Below are 23,032 nucleotides of genomic sequence, written 5' to 3'. Positions count from 1 at the left end.
TTTGTGGGTAATTGCAAAGAGTACAGTGTGTCATTCAAAAGATACTGATTTATAGTTGGGTGGCCACATGCACAAATCATCAGTGAATATGCCTGCATAGGAAAGTGCCTCTGTTTAAGCAGCATACACTACCTGTATAACGTCTCCCTGAATCTTCTGTCTGCATTTTTCTATACATTCTGAAAACATAGGAAGCATAGTGCTGAGCTCCTCCCTTTTATTAAGAGTTTGCTCTCTGACTATTTGTAATAACTACAAATTTGCCTGTTTTCCATACAAAGACAACTACTGCAACTATTCAAATAACTAGAGGGAAAAACTTCAAAACAAGACCAACCAACCAACCATGGAGCTGAAGTATTCAGACAATTTGTTGGTATTACTCATGAGAAAAAAAAAAAAAGAGGGCAAAAGTAAATGAGTATTTCAATAGAACTGTTGTCAGTACAATATGTGGGGTGCACTGGGGATGTCTGGGATCCATCTACACACCTTAGAAAACAAAGCTATCCTGCTAATACACAGCTGACACGGATGTAGACTGGGAGCCATGCAATTGAGTTCTGATTTTATCAACTCTTAGAAATAAAAGAAGTCCACCTCCTGTCAGGAAACCATGCAAAATGAGAAACCTGCTGCACTGATCACTGTTCCAAGTCACTGATCTGACAGAGGCGGCTTCAATGGCTCAGGAAGAAAAGCCCAGACTGGGAGCTCTAATAAGTGGCTGAAAAAGCAGCACTTAAGAGTGGCCTCCTGGATCACACCACTGTCAGCTACATCAGTTCTGTGTACACTATCAAGGGGTTGGAAAAAAGGCAAACCTGATCTTAAATGTCATTCCATCCCCTGTAAGTACTCAGTGTGTTAGTTCTGCTCTCAAAGTAACAACCATTGAAACATTATTACGGATACTGAAAAAATAAGGCTGTTGAGAAGCGTCTGATGGAGACTGCTGCTTTGAGGAGCAAAATATCCACAAACAATCTCAATGTCCAAAGTCTCCCAGATCACATCTTCTCCTGCACAAACCCCAACAGCACAAAATCATGGAATACTTTTTGTACTGACTGGCTAAGTACTTACTTGGGTTAAAATCACATAAACAGGGAGGAAAAAAAAAGGAAGTAATGTTTGTTTACATACTCCTGGCTGTTTGCTGGTAGAAACAAAATTTTTGAATCGCCAGCATATTTCTTTCATCCTTTCCACAGACCTTATGGTCTTTTCATAGTTCCTGACTTATGACAAGATAAAGAAGTTCCAACACTAAGGTGAGAAATATTTACGGGCCCAAACAGAAAAGCACAAGACAGTCTGACTGTGCAGGTCTACAACAGCTCTTAGTTATTCTAAGTTGCAAAAGATTCCCCCTTTGCAGCAGGTTTTCACAGAATAATGGAAACAAATTGGCGGTGCAGTTTCTGTGTGGATAAGTACTGCCAAGCACTTAAAAACATAAATGTGAAATTGTATCTCCTCATTAGAGAATTCTTCCCCATCACTGTAGTACTAAGTGGTCTCACAATGTTTAATGTATTTCCACTTCTTTGAGTTGTCAAGAATCTTATCCCTGTTTTACACTTGGGGAACTGGGGCAGAAAGGTTAAGGATATATTTAAACGGCAAAACTATGTCCATCAGGTAAAATGTCTAACACAGATGTATCTTCAGTACAGACCTAATCCACCTACAATCCACTTTTAAAGACACAATTTCCTTTGCAAAGAGAAGCTGGAAGTAGTAAGGGGGTTATGTCCAAATAGAAAGTTCCTCTCTAAAAGTGCTTTGCACTGACAGTTCTGATACACCGCATACCAAGGGACCCAGGGACTTGACCAAAACCGTGCACCCTGCTTTGTCACAGGCACATCATTTAATTGAAGTCTAATAAATAATAGATTAAAGCCCTGCCCATGATATAATCTCTGATTCCTGTAAAATTGTAGAAAAAGGACCCTCGAAAAAGACCTTCATAAACAGCTTTAAATGAGCCAGAAGTTCTCTTTATGAAGGCAGCAACAAAGACTTAAAAATGTCAACAATACATCAAAGTGTTAGAGCAGGACTTTGCTCAGATGGCATCTGCTGATGGCCAAGGCATGCCCTACATCCAGCGCCGCAGGCTTGTCCTGAGCAGCCACAGATGTGAGCACCCAACACCCACGCAGCACATGGAGCTCACCCGGGCCTGAGGGTGCTGTGGCACCCCAGAGGCTCCTCTGGGCTGAGTGCCATGGGACCAGGGCTGCAGCAGGGGATAATCAAGGACAAGGACTGCAGGGAATTCTGCCACAAACTCCCTGAGAGAACATCATTCAACGTCAGCTTAAATGTATGAGATTAAGGCAATGCAACAGTAGTGTTACTGAAATGGCTTTGATTTTGGCTCGTAGGTGTCTTTGAGTTCCAAGATTTTAGCTAATTATTTTGAGGCTTATCCAAAAAAATAAGAAGGGCCTGATAGGAAATGACCACAAACATCAGCAGCTGCTATGCAGAGATGCTACTGATACAGAGACAGCTGGGTACACATTTCTGCGGTCATTTCCTTGATGAATAGAGTGTGCACTGTTGCACATAAAAATGGCATTGTCAGCCTCTCTCAAAACACTATAGGTTCAGCCCTGATCTGAATGACTAAGACTTGTCTTTAAGGGACAGAAAGACTCCAAAATCTGTCAGTCCATGTCTTGCTGGCTTTCCAGGCCTAGGAAGACAATAGCTTTCACCAGCAACTCTCAAACCTGCAAGGCAAGCATCTGATTCTGCAGAAGGTTACATCAGACAGGCCCCTTAAGTGCACAGAGAACAGAGGCTTTTAAAAGAATACTCATTCAGCCAGCTAGGTTCATGCTCCAGCAGGAAAACATGTCACAAGGCCTCTGGGGAAAAAGAACTCAATGCTCCAGGCAGGCAAGCCAGGACAGTTGGCAAAACAATGCAAGAGAGAAGGAGGAAATCGCTTCTTCAAAGGCTAACAGGGGAAGGGGCAAAACATGGGCATGCTGAAGCCTGCTCCTAAATGTCATTATTCAAGGGGAAGTTAATGACTCTTCCCCTCACACACAGGATGTGCTCTTCCCCCAAAAGCTATCATTCAAAGAATCAACTAGTACTAACTAAGCATGCTATTAGCTGTTGATATTTAATAATACCAGAACAGAAGCCACAGCTCTGGCCTTGCCAGGCCTCTTGATTAAGGGCAGCGCCATAACTAACAGTGCCTTTGGCACTTTGACAGGTTCAGGAGGTTAGTGCAAATTTCTGACAGGATTTGCACATCAGTGCTTCACTGAATCACTCACTGACCAACCTTTCTGGATTAAAAAAAAAAAAAAAAAAAAAAAAAAAAAAAAAAAGGAAAAATACAACCGTGTGGCCTTAGGGGAAAAAACCAGCAAAATTATGACATTTTTTCACAGGGCATTGTTCCAGATGTAGTAAAGGGAAGAGCAGCATCTGCAAATCCTGGACTGAATTTCTCCATTGTATCAGCAGAATGATTACTCAGTAAATAATACACTGGTGCCCCAGTAAACAAAACTGCCCAAGAATTACTGATATGCCAGTACCTCAGGGCATGAAGAAGGAAATTCCCAGTAATACTGAGAGCTGATGAAGAAATTTATTTCTGTAGAATCCACATTTGCACCCTGAACACTTGAATCAGTCATGGATATATTGGCCCTCAGAAGATAACTCAAAACACAAAAAACCCAAACAGCCAACCAAAAAAATTACACCAAAAACCCAAATACAAACAAGAAAGAGAAACAAACAAAGAAACAGACAATAAAAAAGATAATAAGACAAAAAACCATAAAGACACAAAAAAACCCCATGCTGCTATACCATTTCCATAAAAGTAACAATCCAAGCTAAACAAATTTTGGAAGATGATATTATTGGCATTAACCAGCTACAAAGCTTTATAAGGCTATAAAAATACAAGAGTCAATATACAAGGAAATGGATAAGCAAATGCAAAAACAAGACTGAAACCTTGGAAAATCATTTTCTAAGCTTGCTTCTCATGAGATGAATTAGGCCATGGAACAGTCCCCATGGCTCAGGCAGGCTGAAGTTGGACAGAACACTGGAAATGCATACTGCAGGGAAACTTGGAAGCCAGACACTCCCAAAGCCCTTTCCACCTATAGCCTCTCTTATTCTACAACTAACAGGTGTGAACTGTTATAGAATTTCCAGGTTTTCACTAAAACAAGGACGAGACATTTGTCATTGCAAAGCTGCCTGGAACAGGCAAGCCAGAGTGGCTCAAAGGAAGGAGATAAAACACAGAGATGTCAGAGCTCCCCCGCTGAGTGCTTTAGTCCGAGTGCTCAGTTTAGCAACATGAAGATGTTTATGCTGCCTGCAAGAGGACTTCAAATGGCATGTCTACTGAAATTACTTTAGAGGAATATTTTACATGACATCATCCAACTACATTAAGTCAGTTCAATTACTGGTAATCAACTTAGAATATATCTGTGTAGTTATTTTTAGAGGTTTTACTGAGGTTTATTAGGAGAACATATTCTAGCACTCCCTTTATCAAGATGCCATAACGCTCAGCTATTTTGGAAAAGGACAATTTTATTTTTATGCCCTTTGTGTAACATTTGGGGTTTTGAAGAGTTTTATTCTTTCTTACACTCCCCAGAGTTAGTTACTTCTGAGGACAAATGTCCATTGATTAACAATGAAAACACACAGGTTGCAGAGAATTTAATTAAGGGATAGACTGCAGAGCACTGGGTCTAACTATCCAGGAATTTGCTTCTCCCTTCTCAAGGAAGCTCCAGGAAAACACTCCGAACCATAACAGCCTCCAAAGAAGTTACGGCTCTCATTTTCAGAGTTCCGAATAACACAGAGCAGGCAAAGGACAGCAGAGCTCCCAACAAGCCCACTGGGGCAGCCAGTTTCACCCTTTGGATGCTGGATGCTGCTGGGATGTGCTCTCTCAGTGGCAGGGGGCTCTGCAGCCCTGCCCTTGCTGTGGGGGCAACAATAAAATTCCCTGCATAATAAAAATGAGTTTCAGCAGCACATGGGTACGGCAGGCTCTTCTGTGGTCCCACCCCTACACAGGGAAACTTCTCACTCCACTGAGAGCTGGGAAAGTGAGCAAATATACTTTAAAATGTTCTTCTGCTTACATAGTTCACATGGATGTTGTCTTACCCCTCATGTCATATTAGATCAGGATGGAATCCATAAAAATAATATTAAGCTAACATGAGCAGGGTGAGGATAAGTTAAAAGACAAAGCAAGTTGAAAAAAGAGAAAAAATCTCCCTCCCACTCTATACTTCCACCCTTTCTTTTATTACTAGACCAGCATTTTTAAGGGGTCTGTTTTGTTTTCTGTACACATGTAGCTCCCATTACTGTCAGTAGAAATTATGTATGCACATCAGTAGCAAACCAGACTGCAGGATATTCAGCTCTCTAAGGTATCCATGTCCCTGTTACAGTCATGATTCAGGAAAAAGGCCAACAAATATACTTGGAATCCTGCCTTTAAACAAACACCATATTACAACAGGAAAAAGTACTGCCTGATTCTTCCAAATGAAGGCAATACACATGAGAGAATCCTACTTAAACCAACAAAAGACTGGATTAACAGCAGTTATCCTTTTCCACCATTCCCTCAATGCTGCAGTGCCTCCCATGATGAAATCGATCAGAAATACCTCTTCAAAGAAACAAAGATAGGATTCTTCACTAACCTTTATACTGAGATAGTTAAAAAATTACAGCAATACTTGAGAATTGCAAACAAGAAGACTGTAATATTTAGTTATTAGAACTAAGAGTACTTTTCCATTCACAGACCACAAAGAGCTTTAACAATATTGGATCTCCATCGCCATAAATCAGAGGAGGAAATAACGGGTGAAGTGGAAGAAATTCGGCCAAGAACTGAAATGAAAAGAAAACCATTTTTCCTAACTCCTCATCTGACATTTTGTCCCCTGCAGCCTGTCAAGCCCTTCTTGACAAGCCAGTGTGTTGCCCTCTCAGAAGCCAAAATCCCATGAGATCATGGAGGTTATTCTTTTCCACATAAAGGATCCTCATATGCGGAAGCTCTGACAATAACCTGTTCATTCATTGCCATTGCTGTCCCAAGTATGAACAAACCTCCCTTCAGGTATCTACACCAGTTTAGTTCCCCAGGCTTTTATATTCACCCCTCTTCAGTGTTCCTCTACTTCTAAGGCTAGGAGTGAGAAACACACATTAGCAGCAGCACATTCATCACTGCGTGCCTTAAAATCAGAGGAAGGCACTTGAATTCCAGTAAGAGAATGTTTTTTTCCTTCCACCACTAATCATCTCACTGCAACCTTTTCCCTAAACCACACGTAATGTTTTTATTAAGAAATTACATCTAATCATCAATACAGGGATATGACCTGCAGAGTCTCTGGGCACAGACACTTGTCCTGCTAGGCTACACACCACGAGACTGTAAAAGCAATCATGCTTTTAAAAACTCTGTATTTCTTCAATGAATTCACTGCTCTCTCTGTGCCAAATGCAATTCTGACAGGGTCTCAAAACCAACACAAAAGGTGAAATGAAACTTAATGAGAGTTTTGCAGCTGAAATCCACAAAGCTTGATCCTACCCAAAGTTATTTCACTTCTGTCACAGGAGGAAAACTCATAATGGACCTTAAGCTCCCTCTGAACACCTCTGTTTGAAAAAACAGACCCATATTAGCAGTGTATTAGCAGCCACAAATGCTAGTCTAGACATTACAGCCACAGCCTCCTTCTTTAATCCTCTCTGGCTCATACATATCTGCATGCACTAGGCTGTGATCATCCACATGGTTCTCTTGGCAATTTGGATCTCTCAAGGAAACTGACCTGAATATTGCTCTAGAAATACCCAGTGCAGTTTTACTTATAAAAGTGATTAATTGAAAACTCTAAGCTGTTACTACCTTGAATAGGAAATAAAATGTCACTCAGCAAGCCATAAATCATGAAAGCTGCCAATAAAGGTACCTGAACCATACAAGGTAGAATCATGCAAGCCTACTATCTGTAAAAAAGTGCATCCTTGCAACAAAATAATACCAATTATTTGTTTTATTAAACAGCTATAAACCTTTCAGAAAATAACTGATTTTATGCAAAATATCCTTCCCTGATTTATCATGGATAATAAGCTTGTGAATAGAAACATTCAGACATTTTTAATTTTATTATTTTTTTCTTAAGGGTGTGAGTCATAAGGATTGATCCAAGCCCTCTGAAGGCAGCAGTGCTTGTCAATGTTTGGACAAAATTTAAACTCTTTTTGGTGGATGCCTAACTTATCTCCTACTAGGTCATTTATTTATTTACTTCCCCCCCTCTTAATAATTTAATACACTGACAGCAAAGAATTGCTTAATTCTCCAGTAACATATTGACTTTGCAAGGGGTAAATGAAACTAATTAATTCATTTAGTAAAACTTACTTGCAATGGCAATACATCTATCATAACAAGATTATTTTATCGAGCACACTGTCTATTAGCTTGTAAAGAAATACTGTAAAATAAAAGCAGCTTGCTGGCACATTGTATTGTCTTCCATAAGGTGTTTGCTAAACAGTGCAGCTATATTGTGATAGTGGATTTCACTGTAAATCTGTTTCTCTCATCAGTGTTGTTTTCTCTCTTTTCCATAAATCTCTTTCGCATGTGGCAACGTAGGAAGAAAAAAGCACTTCAGTAAGACAACTCCTACTCTCCTTTACAATGACTGTGGAGGGATAACAATGAATATTTGTATTCTTTATGTCTGACAGACCTTATATAGAAATATATAATGTGTGTAGCATGTATATGGTATACTGTATGTGGCATGCTAAAATGTGCATCAATTTATCACATACAAGCTACCATGCTTCCATTTTTTCACAGTGGGAATGGTACACAACAATCACTAACACAGCCTGCACTACATGGATCTTGCAGTTTTCTAATAAATCAAACGGCCTAGTGAAGAAAGGTATCTTAAGTTACATTGTTCTCAGGAAATTAAAAATGCTTCACAGTACATGACACCTATCAAGAGTTGCGAATAAGTATAATCACAGTCTAACAAAACCAATCTACTTCATAATTTTTTATAGTGCTTCTGACTGCCATACCTAAATGCTGCCTAAGTAAATTATTTCTATACTCAAGGATTAAGAGTGGCTGTTAACAGAAGAATCTGGTCTTTTTCCTCCATCTCCAAAGCTCCCCAGAGCACAGGGATGTCTTGAAATCTGTCTTGGACACAGTGTTTCTCCTAAGGTTTTTTAGAACATTTAAAAAGTGGGCTGCTCCTGTTTCCACCCAGTCTTTTTACTGTCCACATTTCCCCATGCAAACAGTCTGATCCAGAATTTTCACGTGTTTTGCTCAAGGTCTTACAAGATGCTTTGCTCCAGAAGAACACAGCAAATGAAAAGGTAATACTCTTGACTTAGCAGGAATGTTTGCTTGCTCCCACTCCTCCATCTGCAGAATATAATGTTATTTCTTTGAAGCAGCTAATAACGGGAACAACAATCTGTCAACCACAACAGCAAGATTTTACTTAGCAGAAGCAACCTCAGGTAATGAACAGGAAGCATGGATGGAACTGCCATGTGAAGAGAGCCAGACAGATACAGTTTGTTTCAGAAAAAAAGTAACTCTCTGAAATACCCTTCCATGATTTGTTATTACATTAGACTTTTCTTGTTCCCTTGCTGCAGCTGTCTTTAACAAGAAAATTTTCAAAATGCAAACACAGGTGTTTACCCAAGGATCAATTCACCTGCTGTTCCTCTGCTCCACCTGGCCCTGTCGCTCAGTACCTGGCCCAGCCGTACAGCTGGCATGACTCATCTCTGCACAGAACCTTTCCACATGAGCTATTTTCAGGGCTCTGGTGCTGCAAAAGGAGAAGGAAGGATAAAGACCTTTCTTTAATACCACTTCATTTATCTACTTTACATCACGCTTTTACCTCTTTTGAAACAGCAAAAGCACAGTGGCAGAAACCTCCAGGCTTCTGAATGCCAGGCTAATGTGCAATTCACCCCCCTGTAATGAAAGGCATCATAATTCATGGGCATCTGCATCATCCTCCCCCAGATAACAATTTACTGAAGCAGCGAAAAGGAAAGAGATTTCCAAGTTTGTTGCAAGATTTCAGATCCGTGTTTGAATGGAGTTGATGGATTTCCAGAAGCAGAGTGGAGTGCTCTGCTTTGAATTAGCCATTATCTTTTACATCCCTCCATGTTTCCTGTCATCACAAAAGAAGATGAGTTACCCTTTAACTTACTGCAGAATAATCTCTGACTACCAGCAAAGGGGTAGTTAATGCTATTGGCAAGGATGATTTAGGAGACAATTTCAAAGTTCAGCTAACTATAAAAACAGAAGTCATAGTAAAACACCCTCATTCATTCTGCATACTGAGCGTGAGGGAAGCAGGGCTTAATACCACAAGTGCTGGGATATGTGACAGTGTGATGCAAAACGGCAGTTTCTCACTTTCTCCCCTGGCAAATGCATCCAGCTCTGCTGACAGGAATTGGCACTCTTCAACCACTGCTAAAAAATAATATATTAAGCATGACATCAGTGCCCAGACCAGATCTGACAGGCCTAAGTGTATGAAGAGGAAATCCTTACCTTATAGATCCAGCAGAATAAACCTGACTTCACAACTTCCATATTTAAACAAACCAAGTAACCTAACAGCTGCAGACTGGATATATTCTGACAAAGGCTTGATTCTAAGCTTATTTTTTAAGCCTCCTATAATGAAAATGTCCATTGTTTCAGAAAGTTACAAGTCCTTTTCTGTGCTTAAATAGCAGCAAATGTCCTCCAGCTACTTGACAGTCAGAAGCTTTTTTGCTTTTACTTTTTTCTTCAACTTGTTATTTTTACACATGCTCATATACATATAAATATCATATAAATATATATGTATAATTGAGTTTTTCCACAAAAAATGAAAACCCTCTCAAAAAACAAAGAAAGGAAGTAGCAGTTGTGTATTCAAATCTGTTTAACAATTTTTTTTTCATGGAAGACTGTCACAAGAGGAGTTCCCAGCATTTTGTATCACTGTATATCTCTCAGTCCTCATCGCCTTCTTATGACCAAATACATGTTTACCATCAAGGCTTTAATTGCAAGCACTACTGAAACAGTTGTTTAATAAGGCACCTTAGATCTTTACCATGGCTGACAGTCCATCAGAAACCTACAGTTCAAAAACCAGTGATCAAAAGGTAGCACATTTTCCCATGGATATTCAGCTGCCAGAGGCACAATAGAGAAACACTGACACTGAGACAAAGACCACCACCATATGTCAACCATGTACTGAAGGAAACCACAGTTTGAGAAAAACCACTCCAGAAAGAGTAAACCCAAATAAACTTGTGTATATTTATCTGCGTACTTGATGGTAAGTAGCCTCTTAATTTCGTAATGAGAAACACAGACTTCTGAAAATGCAAAGTGCCTCATATGTACCTGATTCTCCACCAGCATTTGCAAAATAACAGGAACATCATTTACGGAGATAAAAATCAGCAAAACAGTCCATGTGGCTCATTTAATTTCCAGGGTACTCATTTTATGTCACTCTGCAACTTCACACTTCATATATCACCATATCAACATCTTGTTATAAAAAAAGATCCATGGATACTTAAAACAGTAAAATGCAAAATTTCTGTGTGATACTCCTTTGGTAGGACTGTTAGGTGATTTTTGACTAGGGCTTGAAGACCTTGTTAAATATTGACCTACCTCTGGGCAGAGATCACTATGCCCATCACAGCCCATTTGTTCCCACAAAAATCCAAAATCGTTTACCCAGTCAACTCTACAAAAACATCAGCAGTGAGAAAGCTGCCAATGACCACACTTAACTTTAAGATTTCAGTGTTAATGTCTCATTGAGATAAAGGGAACAATCCCTCACTCCTACAGTTCTTCTTCCGAAGTGATTTGCAAACTCTGGAATTGTCACTAAATGTGCTTTTCATGACTTGATGTTGGGAAAAGTCACCATGGCAAAAGGAACAGAAACTAAGTCCCACTGTGCTCTCCAGAAGCAAGTATAGTATCTTCAAATGAAAAAAAACCACAAAACCCTCTACTATTAATAATAGTGACAATTGCATTCTTGTTTTAATTATTTTACAGTCCCCAGGTTACCTGAAATCTAGGTGAGAAATCCATCTTCATTAAGTAATGCTAGAAAAAACTATGAGCCCATTAAACATAGAAGCAAACCATTATCTGAAAATCTTTCCCATTCTGCTTTTGACAGTACTTTTACATTAACAGTTTCCTGTTTTTCCTAAGCTTCAGTCTGTTTTCATTCATCCAATAAAACTGGTATAAGGAACAGAAATGAAACAAGCATTTTAACACTCACTTTGCTGAAATTTCCCCAGGCCAACAAAACAGGTACACAAGCTGGAATGTAGCAGCTGAATTAATTTCATTGTAGTTTTTCACTATTTTAATTTCTTATCTCATTGAAAATTTTTTAAAGCTCATTCTCTCTAAATAGGGTTATATTTTGGAACTTGGGTCAATCCTAAATCCACGTGGATGTTTAACAAAAAAGGTACAGGCAGGCCATTGCACAAAAGGCTTCAGTGTTGTTACCATTTTGGCAATATACTCCCTGATCCAGGGGTGCATCTACACCCATTATCTGGCAGTGTCTAAGGGCAGTCGTAATTAAAGCTGTTAGAAAGAGTTGCCTAGTGTGAAAAGGCAAAAATGAGGTTCTGCACTTTCTCTGAATCGCCTCTTCCATGATAATGCTCCTTCCTATCTTCTTAGTGAAAGCAGAAAGAGCGAAGGCTTAATGTTTTCTTTCTATTGTGAGACAGATTGGACTCACGAGCTATTCAAAAGTTACATGTGGAAAAAAATCCAAATAAAACATTCCTCCCAGACAAAATCACATGCCTAAACAATCACAGATGCTGTGATAGTGTCTGCTCTCTCTGTCAGGACATTTGGAAAGGTAATCACGCACCCAGCGCAATTTCATCTGCAATGGCAGTTCCACACATTTGTAACTTGCTGTCCAAATGCCAGAAAAGGTGACAAGGCAACAATTCTGCTTCAAATCAAGACTAGCTAGGATTGAGTTTAGTCCTTGGAAAGGAGGAACAATAGTCTTTTTCTTCTTCACAGTGATTTCCTCTGTCTTTCTCGCATTCAGAGCGGGATAATGTCACGCTGGCATATACAGAGTAAACAAAAATCTTCTAAGAATGGGAAAAAGGGTAACAATAGGATTGCACCATATGCCCCTGGAATTTTGTAAAACACCTTATCACCAGCTCTTTCCAGTGGAAGAGACCAGTGCTGCCAATCAACAGTAGCTAAGTATCTCATGTCCCAAACCCCATTTTAAATTATGCGTATTTAAACAAACATTTAAATTGAAAATGTGAAACTATAATGAATGCAGTGGAAGATACTAACTATGAAACAGAAACAACAGTAGAAAAACACAAGCTGCAGTTCTTCAAAGTTCAACATCTTACAAAGCACTGCATTCATAAAAGGGAGAGTTCTCAGCAGCTGATGTCAAAGACAGACAAATGGTTCTGGCAATCGCAATTTAGGATTCAGGGTGGAAAATACTGAAAGTAGAGTTATAATCCCAGTGCTAATTTTTTTCATGGTCTCTCTGCAATCATTAAGTTCTTATTTAACAAGAACTGCCTACCAAATCATAAATCCAGTTTAACTCTTGAGAAAATGGATCCTCAAATCCTGTGTCTACTTCAACAAACACCATCACTACAATGCATTTCATTTTTTATCTGAAGAGAGCAGCACTCTACTCTTCTTGGTGACAAGGTTAGGCCATATGTACACAGACTGTTTCAAGGCCTTAATTGGAAATGCTCAGTGGCAGTGTGAGGTCCCCAGCTCACTGCCTGGGATTTGAGAAAGCTGAGCATGGAATTAGAAATTGATTTTTGAGAAGACAAAGACCACCATATATCAAATACATCCCTGGGGATATTCCGAAAACCAGAAACTCCAGAAGCTCGTCTTGACATCAAAGGCATCTAACTCCTGTCTATTCAGCTGTTGATGATTAACAATATAAGTATTTTGATATTAAATCTCAAGTTGCATTAACTGCAGACTAAGTTATCATGATCTCATAAGGAGCCCTGATTGACCAAACACCAGACATTAGCTTCAGCAGACATACAAAGGCTGCATTTGTCCTGTTTTTAACACCCTGAGCACAAAACCGTAAGACGATGAAGTCAAAAGTTTCCAAGAGACATCATCTAACTCATCCAAGGTAGGATTGATGATAAATAACCAACATGAACACACTGCTGTCCCACCTGTTCTTAAGATATTGCCAATTAAAAGAAACCCCACAATGACTGCAGACAAAAATCCTTGTAGCTCCCTGCCACCAAAATGTTTCCCTAATACCCCTTGCTATGTTCCAAGTTCTAATTTCCACTATTACTCAATTTCCACCAGTACATCCACCTTTGTACTACTTCTGCTTAAACTGAAAAATCTGAACTCTGTGCTCAGTTGTCTTTGTAAATAAATATTGCCACTCATTTATATTTTTCTTCAAAACCAGCATTTCCTACGTTTCTTGTTGCTACCCTTTGCATTTCAAGAAGTATGAAAACCAAAATGCACCATTCAAAACTGGGTATTGCCAGGCATCACCAGGAAATAAACTATTGTGCCAGGTATGACTCTATGTAGTAATTCTTACATTATCTTACATACCATTACCAAGGTTTACCAGGGAAAAGAGAAAAAAATCTTTTGTCATAAGGACTCTCTAGCAACAGAACATTTTATAAAATAAGTAAAAGTCTTTGCTACCAGTCTTATTGCACTGACAAATGTTACTACTATAATCAATCTAAACTGAGGTTTTGATGAGCAATCTAAATATTTAATTAATGTATATTTCCTTTATTGTCTCCTGAAAGTTGTATTTAGGACAAAGATATTATGAAAGACCAAAGCAGAGACTTGCACAGATTCATCCCCTTTGCTTTTTAATTGCCAGGTACTAAGGATGGCTCTGCCATGATGCCAAAATTGCCTGTGCAAAGACAGAGAACAAAATTTTTCCAATAAACTAAAAAAATCACACCCAACTGCATGATGCCAGGAAAACAAAGATCTAAGAAATTATTGGAAAAATTATAAAAACACAACTAAAAACAGTCTACAGCAGATAGATTGAAAAAAAAAAAGGTGGAGGGGCAGCATCAAAAAGGTAAGTATAACCTTGGGCTATTATTGCTTATTTTCTTTAGACATTTACTGCCCTAAAAACTTCGGTCCAACTTTAATTTCAAATTTTATTAGACTAGAATCTAAGAAAATAAATAGTTTAAAAAGACCCTTTTTCCAACAACAGGCTCACTTCAATGCCGCAGTAAGAAAAAATAATTTTATAAATGTTTCTGGTTTTCACAGAGCTTGTAAGGGTGATCTATCACAGTCTCTAAGGATGATCCTGTTTGTTTTCAAATCTACAGAAACTAAGTTTTGAAGGTTTGGGTTTTGTCTCCTTTTTTTAATAATAAAAATCTGCAAAATACATGTTATAAACTCTCTCACTAGCCAGAAAGTCCCCAGCAAAGCAATTTAAGACAACTTTTCTAATCTTCACAAAGGCAAAAGTTTACCAAAGCAATAAAACGGTTTAAAATGCCTTCTCATCTAGTGTGTGTCAGCAATGCTGAATTGAAATGTGCAATAAAATTTATATTACAGCCATATTGTTTCCCCTTCATTACTTTAAAACATTTATGTATGTGTATGTTCAAACCCAAAATCTAAACACTCCCATTGCTTTTTTTGTCTCATAATAGCAATTGGGATGAGTCATTTTACAATCATCATCCTCAGTCCTTTTTACTTCACTGGCATCCAAGAGCTCAGCTAGAAAAAGCTCTACCCAGAATTGCTGAAAAGCAGTAACAGACAACCATCTTTTTTTTTTTTTTGAAATATTTGTTCCTGTATTTCTCTCCAAAGACACACTGTGACTATCAAAATATAAATGGGGCACCCAATACATAACTCACAGTTCAGAGGTAGCAGAAGCAAGCCAAGGTAGCATCCAGAGAGCACTGCCAAAAATCTACAGCCCATGGAAACGAGTCCTACAGAAAGGCTTCAGGGCATCTCCCCTGGTCCAACTGAGGAAAGTCAGACTACTAAGGCTACTCATTAAAGCACACACAGAATTTGGCTGATGCACCTCAGAGCCATCTCAATGGTTAGCACACACCACAAAAGGGGAACCTGGCATCCAATGGGAGCAAAGAGAAATCTGGTCCCTGAAAGTACTGCCAGAGTGTTTTAACTTTTGGAACTGTGCAATTCTTTATGGGGCTTTGATGCAGCAGTCCCACTCTAAAATGCTTTGCTGATGCAGGATAAACTACGAATATGCCTGAGTACTTCAGAGATGTGAGAAGGATCCACTCAAGTGTTTTACAAAATACGACTCCTCACTGCAGGGGCCAAAGCAGCACTCTGTTTTGTTAAAAATCAGTGCTGGATACTTTCTTCAAAGATCCTAGCAGAACTCCCCAGTCATCACAGTGCAAATTTCACTCAGCAGCCAATGCCCTCTACCCAAATCCACTCTCTTCCATTACTCCCAATTTTAATTTTTGCAGGTTTTTTCCCTCTGAAAAACAAACTTCTATTCCCTTTAAAATAAAAACTTGAGGCCTTTTCTTGATGAGAATTCTTTGGATTCTTTCCTTTCCCCTCACTGTTATTCAGATTTCATGAACAGCAAGCACACTTTTGACTTACAGTCATGCACACCACAATCTGGCAATATAAATGTGTTCAGATAATTTTCTAGTGTCTACTTTTATGTTGTGTAAAAGAAAGCCTGATTGCTGCCCTAGAGCACATATACATTTCAAACCCTCTCGTCTTCTGAGATGACTGACTGCCATAAATGTATGTATTAATCATGCTATACTGGCTATTCCCATCTAAATAGACATAATTAATCTAACTTTTTTTAATCAGCTTTTTAAAGTCATAAATTGTCATGGGCTAAACTTCAGTAAACAACAGCTTTTATTTAACTTTGTTACATCTTATTTGCATTAATGCAAATTATTACTCTCCTTCTTGACCGAACAACCAGAACATTGGTGGTCAGTACCTTCCTTCCAAATGCACAGCAGCAACACACAGAGCTACTTTTAACACATGAGGCAAGTTTTAAGCAGCACAGTGGCAGGGGTGGAAAGAGAACCTAGAGAATCAAATCCATTCTCAACATTTTGTGAACGACTGATACTTTTTACATCCTTTTTGATGTCCACTTTTCAATGTCTACTTTAAGATGATAAAGCATAGAAGGGCACCTCATCAACAAAGACAAAACATCTCCAGAAGCCAGTCAGTGCAGAAGTATCACCTTTTAAGGGAGTCAAAGGAAGCTGCTCTACGTCATCCAAAACATTTAGTTTGTTAGGAGCCAAACTCAAAGTATCAGCTCTTTATGCAGGAATGGTGGAGAACTACCCGAACTTCTCCTCCCAAATCCAGACAAAACATTACTTGTGTCTTTAAGCCACTGGGAGATTTAAGTCTCATCTCCAAGACACCCTGAGAATGGCACTGACAGGACCACAGGATGCCTGCTCTAATTCAGTGGCAAAACTAGCCTTTAAGGGGCTTTGGAGATAGATGAAATTCTGGTCTACTCACGTCAAAATGAGTCTTTTCCATTTCACAAGTGAAAAGAACAGATAATGGAATTGTCCGTATCAGAAAACTTGGTGCCTCTGAATTAGGAGAAAAAGCTAGATTTAATTTTATTATCTGAGATTGAAATTTGTCTCACTTAGAAAAAAGCCATAATGGACATTAAAAAAAAAAAAAAAACACACAACCAAAACCCAACCACCCATTACAGCAACACAAGCAACTTTGTTATATCAGTTAAATATATTGTTTAATTAGTTTTCTAAATGCATACACTGAAAAGCCATTAGACAGCCATTAGGAGTAATAAATCCATTTTCTTTTTACAATCACCTGATTAACAATCAGCCAAATTTCTAAACTAATTCAGTCAAACAACATTTCTGGCACAATTACCCCAGCAAAGTTTCCAATTCTCTTTTTTGACTGCGATCACTGTAATTTTCCCTTAGGCTCTAAAGCGCTGATGATCATCTTCGTTTCAGCAGATTTACAGAGCATCTCTTAGGTTAAAATGTTCCTAGCATGTTTATGGTCTCATTTCAAGATCCAGAAATCTGAAACTATTTAGTCATCTTTATGAAGTAATCTTTAAAAAAAAAACAGCTTTGTGTTCTCCTTATGTGGGGAGAAAAAGTGATGGCTATAGACAAATTTCAAAAAAATCCTAAGCTCCCAAAGGATCAAAATCCATCTGGTTTTTCACACCTCAGCTGATTTCCTATTTTGTTAAAAAAATTTTCTTAATAACTTTATTAATTAGCAACATATCTACATGAAAACTTGTTAAAGCGCTCATAATGACTTTGCCAAAACATTGCAGATTATCTCAGTGTATTTCACGGATAAAAGAAAAAAACACATTGTGAAAATAAAGCCTTTGAATAGATTTCATTCTACAGCTTCTCCAATGCTATTTTTCATTGATGAATTATCACTCTAGAGATTCTGTAAGGTTTCCCATTGTGTTTTCCCTACGTTGTATCAGCTCCAGTATCATCCAGTTTGGAACTGCATTAGTCAATCAACAAGGCACATGATATTCTAAGGATAAAGAAACGGGTGGTGACACTTTACAGAAAACTAAGAGAGAGAGTGTGAGGCAATGAGCAAATGTGTAGCACAGCTGTCAATTGAATTTGAACCCTGATCTAACCAAACTAATATGCAAACCTCAAATCTGTCCTTCTCTCGCAGTAATTGCTGTATTTATCCTTGCAATGCTTCAGTTGCTTGCTTTCCAAAATATAAGACAGTTACAAAAAAAAAAATCATCTGGAAAATAAACAATTCCAAAGTTTCTTTAGAACATTTTGGTGAATTTTTAAGCTTTGCTTCTGCCAAACCAAACAAAAGTAGAAAGCAAGAGCTGAGAACAGACCGCAGCATGAACGTGCCTCAATCCTGGAAGAAGATACTCTTAACATCCACCCTGCTCCCACAGGAACCACCACCTGTGTTCAGGTAAGTTTTGCACTGCTCCTGAAACAAATACCCACGCTCAATAAGCACTGTCAGGCAATTTTTACATTTCAAAACCAAGAGATAATTGCAGTCCATCACCAGCTGGCACCACTTCCAGCTCTGCCGGAAAGCTGAAGGATGCCAATGTCTGAACAAAGCAAAGCTCTCCTCACCGCAGACAGGCTCTAAATGACCTTTACACAACACGGCTCTCCAGAAAACACCAAGCTTCTTTAGTATGGATTCCTTCCAACCCATGGCCTATCTGTGTTTGCTAGGTTGCTTTATGGCAGAGAAAGCAGCCTGGAGGAGCGGGACCAGCAGTGCCAAGCCAAGCATGAGAAAGTACAGCAACAAGTGAACAAATCCTCTCCCTCCTGCCAGGGGCCAAACTGGGGAAAAGGGAAAAAATTAAAATTAACAAAATACATGGGTTTGCATCAGCCAGTCTGTCATTTCAGTTAAAAAAAACCAAAAATGTAAGAGACTGTGATATGACACAGAGATGGGAAACTGATGTTGGGCATGCTACTGAATATGCATCTTGCATTCAGGTGCTGAACCCACACTGTTGTTCAGACTGACTGCTGATGTTAATGCTATGAGAAATCTTGTCTGCTAATCAAAGACTAACAAATGAGCTTTAAGCATTAAAATGCTGGCTTTTTGTTATCTTTGAATTCATTTCCTTTATACTGTCCCTATGATAGTAGCAAAATCCTTGAATGAAGCCAAGAACCAAGGCTGCAACTGACTGGCAGAAATAATCAAGCCAATAGCACATATTGCCCTGACACCTTGAGAAGGCAGCAAATAACAATGAGAAGGGAACTAAATATAACACAAATATGGATCCAATTAGCATGAATTTTAAAAAAACCCAACACAGTAAATTACTTTCTGTGAAAGGGAAAATGCTTCAGGAGGTGAACTTCTCTGCAAAATTTCCTTTGTGAAGAAACTAAAAGGTGAAGGACCTGACAATGGGAGAAAAATGAGGGGAGACATGAAGCCTAGAGGGCCACAGAGAGTCCAGGCTCCTTCCCTGGTAGGAGCACTGGGATGAATCCTGGTGAGGGCTACGTGAGTGAAGCAGCACTTTCACAGTCCAATGCAGGCAGCTGCAGGTGACCAGAGACAGGACAAGTGCCACCTGGAGAAGAGCCAGAAGGTAAGATGATGAACCTCTGGGCAGAGAAAAACAACAAAGTAGGAAGGAACCAAAGCATTGTGATTAATACCCCTTTACCTATCAAAAAGAGCAGCAAGGTGTGAAATTACCATGTAACTCTGATCTTTCCTGATTAAGACATGTAAGATCTAATTAAGTGCCTCTCATGGTCCTTCACAGATTCCCTTTGCCCACAGTCAGGGTTATAATAAAACAGAATAATTTTCACTTTACAGTGTAAAATCCTGATCATATATTATCTGACAGATAACTGTTTAAAGAAAACAGGCATACAAATTATGTCTGTCTTAGCCAGTTCCTGACACAAGTCAATGAATGGTCTGTGCTCCACCATTTGACCTCATCAGCACTGGTTTGATCTAAAAGCATGAGCACACAGAAAATCTTTAATTTGACAGAATCACATAGGTATTCTTTTCCTGGAGAAAGCACCCATTTTCTATCATGAAATACAAATATTATGTGAAATAATCCACACCTGGGGGAGAAGAACATCAGTATCTGCAGCTGGTTTCTGAAGTTGGTCTGTCCTTGATCTGGATGCATGACTGGAGTCTGGACTTGCACTAAATTGTAACCAGTCAAAACATGAGCAGCAATCCTAGCAGCAGGGAAATGCACTCTAAGAATCTATCCCAAACAGTCCATAAATGAGTATCAAAACTAGTACATTAATCAGAAGTTTTATACCACAGTCAATAATATAGGAAAAAAGTTTAGATAATCTGCATTCAAGAGCACATCATTGAAGCAGGATCCCTATTATTTCCATGAGCAGGTTTCCCTTCCAATTTTAAAAAAATTGCATAGTGTAATGCTTACAAACTGTGTTTTATTCACTGAAAAGAAATTATCTCTTCAACAGTATTCTCTTTAATAACAAAAATTACTTTCTAGACAAGACAATCCTACCAAGTCTTTGCCACGGGCACTCTTTTCTACATTGAACTGCATAAGGTCCTCCTGTGATATCAATGAGCTTTCACAATCAAAACTCCAGCACCAAACAGCCAGGCAGCATGATAGGCAAGTAAACACCCTGAAGTCCTACAACTGACAAGGTGTAAAACTTTTGAAAAAGACATGTGCACACTCCATAACAAACCCTGCATTTATTTTAATTGGTAAAAGAGACAGAAGCCTTAATTTGGGAAGAAAAATTCCTTTTATTTTTGCTATTTCTAGGCTAGTGCACGTTGAGGACAGTGCCTGCAGGAGACCCACCCGTTGCCTGTGGTGCAAAAGCGCCAAGGCTGCGCCTTTCTGCTTCAGAACAATTGGTCCAGTGTGCTTCCTGCAGCCCGCCAGGACAAAATAACCAAATCTAATCCTTTCCACTAACAGCACGCTCACCAGATTGACTATGCCAGCTCACTCAGTAAATGCCTTTGGGGTTGTAATGAGCACATGTGTTATGAACTACAGCAGTTCTAAGCTTTCCAAAACTTTTAGATAAACCAAAGATGTACCCACCGCAATTGAGTACAAGGGTATCCCTGCAGGTTAACTTTGGGTGGCAGCCCTCTAGGATGAGGTCTGGCCCAGCTGAAAGAAATTCCTGCACAACACAACACCTGGCAGGAGCATGCCAGTTACCACTGCAGAATCCCTGGCTCTCCCCCAGGATGGAGCCCACTGAAGTTTCACTGTGCTCCCCCACCAGGGGAATGCACCATCACTCCTAAGAGAGCTGTGTTTCTAAACTGGAACTCTGTGCATGCAGGGCTTTGCTAGTACCTCCAAGACCTAACACTTCATCTTACCCCTGCCGTAAAATCAGCTCTTATCGCATAAAAGCTAATTAGTGTCACACACCTCAACAATGTGAAGCAGCATTTCTCTACCAACAAACACCCATAGAACATTGCTAATACACTGGACTTCTTGAAATAACTATGAAAACAATTACCCTAAAGTGTGGGCATAGATGTACACAACTTTTCTTCCCCACAGTTTTAGCAGAAACTAACAGGAACCAAATATTAAGCCTCAGTAGTCAAAGCTGAGAACATACGCAAAATATTTGCAACTTTAAGTATAAGCAAGCAGTATACAAAAAAAAAAACCTACTTGGCAGCTTACTCTACCCAAAAAAATTAGCTCCTGTAATATTTCTCCAAATATATTTTTGGCAGATCTCAAACTTAATAATTTAGGGCTACATTTAATAAAAAAAAAGTCTTTGAAACTATTTCCAACTGCTGAGGTCTGATATTTAGAAAGGTTTAGATATCTGTCATCAGTAGAGAGAACCCCTTCCCCATCTGAGAGTTTCAGAACGAAATTCATGTAAAGTTGTACAACTAAAAGTAAAATCAAATGGTGGTCCAACTGAAAGGGAAATACAGCAGAAAAAAATCCCCAAAACGCCATTTGAGAGAGCAGCTCCGGAGTTCCTAACACCAGCTAGTTCAGGATGAGCAATAACCTGGGGTATCACAGCATGAATCAAAGAAAGCTCATCTGCCCAGCTTAAACAGAAATCACGGGAAGTCATCTTCAAGCGAATGCATGTGAATCATTTTGGCTAATGAAAACATACCCCTCAAGCTGAAGAACTTACGTAAATTACATTTCTCCTAATTCTGCCAAAAACATTAAAGAAAATGGATTTGCCAAAGATAAAAGCAAAGTAGGCATGATAGATCATCCATTAGCAATACAAGTACGGCTAATTCTTCCTGACAGTGAAATGTCTTGGGATACAACCCACTTTATTTTTTTTTACTAGATGTGTGTTTAGATGCAGTATATCCTACACATTTTATCTCCTTATATCCTAAACTTCACTACTAGTGAGATTTTACAAAGATCAGGCCCTAACAACAACGTATTAAAAAAGAAAAAACGTGAAGAACTGAAAGTATTATAGCATAGCAAAAAAATAATTTAGAAATTAAATAGGAGCTGTATAATCTCTGCAAATACAGCAAGTAGTTTAAAATGGTGCAAATTAATACAGTTAATCTGAATTAACAGTAAGAAGGAAAACATCACATGCTTATGAGGACTCACAAGGGCAGAATTAATCTGCCCACTGTTAGACCAACTAGTGAACTAGTTTCAGCTTTACTTTTTTCATTAAAAAAGTACAGTACATTTTTAATGTGCAAGGTTGTACTGCATTCTCTAGCATACAACTTTGATTTATTCATGTAAACGTCAGAAATCCATCAGCAAACAAAGCCATATGGAAGAAAAAGAGATATAATGGATTTTCTGTTTGCTTTAGAAACTTGACATCTGTGGATAGCATCATCTAAGTTACAATCCAATCACTATTCATATTGTGGTCATTTTCATTTACCAATCCAAAACGCATTTTGTCTGATGATACAAAAAGCTCTGGGAGTGAGAGAGCATAGAAGAAATCATGTTTTAAAAACTTAAAATGGGAATATAGTTTAATATTTTCCCTTTCACATCATAAATTCAGAGAAAAGCAAACTCACATCTGTTCTAACTTAGCTTTAAAAAAACGAAGAAAACGTATCAGGATCATTTATATCTTGTCTGTATTTGTGGCAGGATTTTGGGAGCCGGCCCGAGCCGCCGGTGGCACCTGAGCCCCGCAAAGT

At 38.9% G+C, this 23,032-nt stretch overlaps 1 protein-coding gene across 10 annotated transcripts in view; it reads right to left on the bottom strand.

The window, feature by feature from the left end:
* The window catches only part of RET (ret proto-oncogene), a 171,184-nt gene that overhangs the window by 55,091 nt on the left and 93,061 nt on the right, over window positions 1-23,032 (bottom strand). The window lies entirely within an intron of this gene.

Source organism: Zonotrichia leucophrys, chromosome 6 (genome assembly GCF_028769735.1).
Source record: "Zonotrichia leucophrys gambelii isolate GWCS_2022_RI chromosome 6, RI_Zleu_2.0, whole genome shotgun sequence".
NCBI lineage: Eukaryota > Metazoa > Chordata > Aves > Passeriformes > Passerellidae > Zonotrichia > Zonotrichia leucophrys.
Note: the sequence above shows the minus strand (reverse complement) of the source record. Positions and strands in the feature narration are given on the sequence as shown.